The sequence below is a fragment of the Nymphalis io genome, chromosome 1 (genome assembly GCF_905147045.1).
Source record: "Nymphalis io chromosome 1, ilAglIoxx1.1, whole genome shotgun sequence".
Taxonomy (NCBI): Eukaryota; Metazoa; Arthropoda; class Insecta; order Lepidoptera; family Nymphalidae; genus Nymphalis; species Nymphalis io.
This window is the reverse complement of record NC_065888.1, coordinates 4,712,172-4,718,346: the sequence shown is the minus strand read 5'-3', so window position 1 is coordinate 4,718,346 and position 6,175 is coordinate 4,712,172.

Sequence of the window (6,175 nt, the reverse complement as noted above, 5' to 3'; positions counted from 1 at the left end):
ACATTTGGGAACTTCAATGAATTGCGACGTTATTTGCCTTGAAAGAATGTCAAATAAACCGCAAATATTTCTCAGTACGCTAAAGGAAAAAAAACGTTATTATATATATTATTACTACGTGAGTCAATATTTAAAGCTGCAATTGTTCTGTAAATTATAAAGAACGACCATAAGTTGAAGCGGATATTAGTCATAGCGATAACGTTATCAGAAGCGACTTTCCCGAATTGAATTTTTTTAGACGAATAAAAACGTCTGTGTAGTCTTGATAATAAAAATGAAAGGGTCATAATATGATAGGGCCATAATATATTTTAAAATTGAAATTCCCTGTTTTCCCCCTTATTCAATATCTTTTTAATAACTTATTTTCATTACTAGTAATAGATATAGAGCATTGGAAACTTTATAAATGCGAAAGTAACTATCTGTCTGTGTGTTTCGCTTACTTACGCTTACTAAGCTGCTGAACCGAGTTTGATGACATTTGAAATGAAACAAGCTGGAAACCCAAAGTAGAACACAAGGTACTTTTTTATACTTAACATATGTCCCTCCCCTTTAAAACGCGGGCAAAAACTAGTTCATAATATTAATGTAAAATGAATTATGTGAAATTGAGAAAATAGAAAATTTACTTGGAGATGCGCAAAAAAAACACAAAAAAATGCGCAATTAAATAATACCCAGGTCTAATACGAATTTTGTTTCTTAATTTTATAAGTATGAAAATAGCAAACAATGTCTAATATATTTCATACAACGTATATTTAAGTTACTTAATAAATTACAATAAATGGGTAAGTTCTGTTTTAAGAGATGACAAATAAATATAAATTTACATGGCACCATTTGTTCACTCAAATGAAACAAAAGAAAAAACTGTCTACAGGAAGCCGTCTAACCATGATTGTTAATGAATACTAACAGTCGTGTTCATACAATTTAAATAACTGCACAACATCACTTATGAAACTTCCTGAAAACGAACCAATTAAACGCGTTTAAGACTAAATCATACTAAGTTTTTGTTTACAGGAAACTATTAACATTTAATGTTGGTTTTTGGTTGACATTGGTTAATAAAAGTCGAGAACTACTAACAACCGATCCAATTATTTGCGTAATAATAAGTACTTTTACAAAGTCAATGAGGCGGTAAATTTAAAAAATATCCAATAAAAATATTTAAACGATTATTATAGCTAAAGACAATACACAGATATAGCCGTGACGGCCCATTTGTTAGAAAGCGTGAATATTAACCGATGATAGTGGGTAGGTAGGTACTACTGAATTTTCATGTGCTTAATTTGTGCTTATAATTCATCTAGGAAGTGTATAGGTATAGGAAAACAGCGCGAAGAAACCTGCATGTGTCTAATGTCACTGAAAGTCAAGTGTATTCCACCTACCCCCGCATTGGAGCATCGCAGCGTGGTGCTGTAAGCGCCAAACCTTCTTTTAAAAAAAGAGGCTTACTCCAGCAGTAGGACATTCACAGACTGTTACTGTAAAGACAATATACACTTCCCGGAAATTGTGCATATTGAAATAATTATTGTCTCTAAATGTTATAAGATATATATGTAATTTTATGGCAACAAAATGCTTTAATGTCTATGTTGTTGTTCTTATTGGACGCATTACACTGATTGTATCATCTGTGGTCAGTTTTTGTACGAGATTCGCCTTTTATCGTACGCTTCCAAGAAAGAATTATGTCGTTCAAATAATGTGTTTCTCCATGGCTCTAATATAAGTAACATTAATATTTAAAAATCATCAAATGTCAATAATTGTTTTACGTTAACGATACTATTTCCTACCTATAAAAACTAGCTAGCTTTACACTTTTAATTGAATGTACAATTGTTTCGGAAATCAAAACTTTTTTTGTCTTATTTCATTTAAGTTCGGCATAGTGGCAAATGGACAAATTTATGGTAAATGGTCACCACCGCCCATAGACATTGGCACTGTGAGAAATATTAACCGTTCCTTACATCACATTGTATCTGTGTTTACACTGGTAACAGACAGTAAAAACTAGACATAACAATAATTTTAGTATGAATAATTACTAATCAAAATACTAAATTAATATATTTTTGTTTTACATTTTTAAATGATTATATAAATTGATATAATAAATATTCACATTTAAACGAAACGTTTACAACCATTTTTTATTTTCAATTCTGTTTGAACAAGCTTTACCGGTAAAACTTAAAAAAAAAACCTTTTTACAAAGCATTGTGCAAAGAACGCCGAGTAATACGATCGGTTGTTTTCTGTGAATTCGAAATCGAGACTATCGAATCATATTCATTGACGTAATGTTTTCTTAAAAACGAATCGAGTGTCGCGTTCGGTAGTTAATAATCGAATAAACGAACGACTGCCTGTGTGTGGTCTGCGTCTACGTGAAAATTGTCCTTCTGTATCAAGCCCTGTGGCAATCTTTAACGCACAATTCAATCAAACTAGTAATTCATTCGAAATTTAAATTAGTTAACTTAATTTCAGAATAATGAAAACTATTTGAGAATTTTTAAAATAAATGATGAAGAGCAAACAATTTTACATAAAATTATTTTGCCTTCTCTTGAAACCAACGAAGTTAGCATAATGTTAAAATATTTTAAAATGTATAAATATTGTTTTAATGAAGATAATTTATTTTAAGATAAATTATAATAATTAACAATGTAGTTAATACAATATTAAAACAATGTACGTTGTACTTTTTGATCATGTTATAATAAATTTATATAAAAGTGTAATTTTTATTTTATTTTAATAAAACGATAAAAATTTGTGAAAATGACTTTTGCTCTGACTAAATATCAGTATCAATTTTTTATCATAATATTTATAATATATTTTGTGTTTTTTATTCGGGTAACAACGATCATACGATTTTATGTAACTCCGACGATTCTAACCTAACCTAACCTGATCTTAAAATGCGTAAAATATCAATAATGAAAATTTATATTCATTGCGTTTATTAGCTAAATACTGAAAACGAAAAAACAAATTAATACAATCAAATTCCTCTAAATAAACAATGTATAAAATTCGTTGTGACCCGTCTAACCCTCGGGTGGTCTATACGAGCTGATAACCGCTATTGTTATAACAAACCCACTAATCAGATTAATGAAAAAAACTTTAGAATTTAATAGCGACCTGGCCTTTGTTTGTATATTTACGACTAAACTTGGACACAAAAAATGTGAGATTGGTTCATATAGGGTTGTATCAACTTATTAACGAACACAGAACATAATAATTATAGTATTGTAGAACTGAGTTCTTTTTTTAATTCGCTTTTTTTAAGTAGCTGCAGGTCCGAAATGTAATCGTCAGCACATTTACTGCCTCAATAATACGAACATTATTTTTATTATTTAAAATATGAACATTTTTATATTATCCTGCAACATTTTTTCACATACGGTCATCTGATCCCAAATTAAGCTTGTAGAGAGCTTCTATTATGGAAACCAGACAACTGATATACTACATATACAATTTTTCTTTCGTAAATACATACTCATATAGATAATTACACCCAGACTCAGGACAAATAGACATGTTCATGCACACAAATATCTGTCCTGAGTGGTGATCGAACCCACAACCTTCGGCGTGAAAGGCAAGCATCCACCAACCACGCAAACCGGCTCGTCGTCATTTTTATATTTAAAAATAAGATGAGCACAAAATTGCCATATCATTGGAGTATAAAACTACTTCATAAAAAGTCACGCTATTTTAGCATCTTATTTGACAGATTTATTTATTTTGTCATTATTTTTTTAAATGGTCTCGAAGTATTACAATAGTTCGCGTCTTCGTCCGCGTGATTTTTTAATTTGTTGAAACAAGCATGCCATCTTTTGAATAATGGTTGTTAACATAGAAGCGATAATTTTTTTATTATAATTCAATCATTCGTTCGCCGACTTGCGTTATAGAAAGCGACGAATCAAAGTATCGTTATAAAAGGATGAATGGTATAGGACCATATATGGGCCTAACAAAGAGACATTCACAGAACTAGCTACCCATCCCGACTGCGCACGGGTAGAATAAAGGTTTACGTAAAACATTAATAACTTAATACTAAAACTGTTTCGACTGCTTAATGACTTCAGTGGGACATGATTTTTTTTTTTCAATAATCGTAATCATATTTCAGCCAATTTACCCAATCCAATTTGTATTTTACATTTTACAACGTTGATTACCCTCTATAATTACTTGTCCTTGATAGCTTTTGGTAGCTTGATGTTAAATGAAGTCTTCCTGACCGATTTCGGCAACAGCGGACATTCTCAAGCGAAACTAGCGCTTGTTAAACAATAGCGCCAAAAAACACAAGTGAATTGTTCGTATTATTCTCTTATAATATAATACTATGGAAATCCAACACTATCGCAAAGCGTTCAGACGCAGAACTATCGGTTAACATGCTTTTGCCCAACAACCCAATAACTTTTTTCTAATCGTTCGGCCTTGAAACTAAAAATGGAATATTAAATAATAATAATACAGACACATATTCGATCTGACAGATCGCCATGATCTGTCAATAATTATTTATAACTATCGCCTGCTAAGGCACAATGATTTCTCTCAGTTCTCTCACACACTAAAGCAACTCGGCAATTTTACACCTCTCGAACTATGCTAAGCAAATGTTAATAGAAAGAACATCAAATAAACTGATTTAGCAATTGTCAAATAATACAGATAATAATTTTCGACGTCAAGTCAAACTCAATTGTACATGACTTTACAAAAATGCTCTTAAATTTAGAATTAATAAGACGCGGACATAAATGCTATTTATTTGCAAGTAATCGGACATAAGCAATTTATTATTTAATCATTAACTAGTAGTAACAAACGTGAAATAATAATTATTTTCTAAATCTGTTCCGTTTGCAATTTAAACACTCAGACCTTGGAGTAACAGTGTAAAAACATTTTTATAACATAACATTACGACTTGAGGCAACTCCACTGGTGTCAGAGGGCTATTTTATTTTTTTGGACCAGATAATAATCAGAATTGCGGTTCAACATTAATATACTGCTACATTCTCGCCTCCATTCCGCGATCATGATATGTACATTAGCTAGTTTTAATTTTGTTTTATAAACACATATTTGTTTAAGTCATATATGTTTTTTAATTACATAATTCTTATGTAAATAGAAAGAATTGCTTCCAGATCTAATAACGCAGTGGCGGGAATGGATAAAGTATGAAATATAGTTTCCGTCACAAAAAAAATTAAATCAGATTGTTATGGTAGGGACGTGTGTCGCGGAGAAACGAATAGGTATCACATTACAGGTAGATTGGTTTAAAAAAGAGGTTTTTAATATATATGATTATAAAGTAAGAAGGAGACAGAAGAAAAGGTGTGTATCACATAACGGTGTGAGGAATGACATTTGCAAGAAAGTTAATGAAAGATAAAGAGAGACAGAGGTAATTAAAATAGAAAAACAAAATGTAAGGATCCAAAATAAATTTACGCGCAAAAGGATTAGCGCAAGCGAGTTTGAGTGTTACTTCTGTCTGTTAGATTTTGAATTATATTTAGAATAACACCTATTTTGCTAACATTTAAATTTGTAAAGATATAAATGATCGTACAGGCAGAAAACAAATATAATATATAACTAATAATAATAATTTTATAACTCCCAATTACTTATGAATAAAAATATCGGAAACCATAAATATATCGGAAACAATAAAGCAACATAAATGTTAAATGAAAACACATAATTAGTGCCTAACGGCATTTCATGCGAGTCTTTAGTTTAGTTGTTATGTAAACTAAACATTTATGTTAAAAGTACATTCGAGAACAAAGATCGGGAGTGCAGCACGTGGCATTCGCCAGGGTCACCGAGTTCATTTGATATTTACCAAACTGCAGGATGCATGCGCCTTCCGCGACCGTAACCTCCCGCACGAAAGTCCTTAACAATCACATTTATATTCAACATCCTTAATTTAAAAACAAAAAATACTAGCAAAATCGAAAACAATTATAAAATTTATTGTATCTGATCGAAGATGTTCGAAATACGATTTCTCTTTTTATTTACGAATTCGCACAGCTCAAAATAAGAATAAAATGTA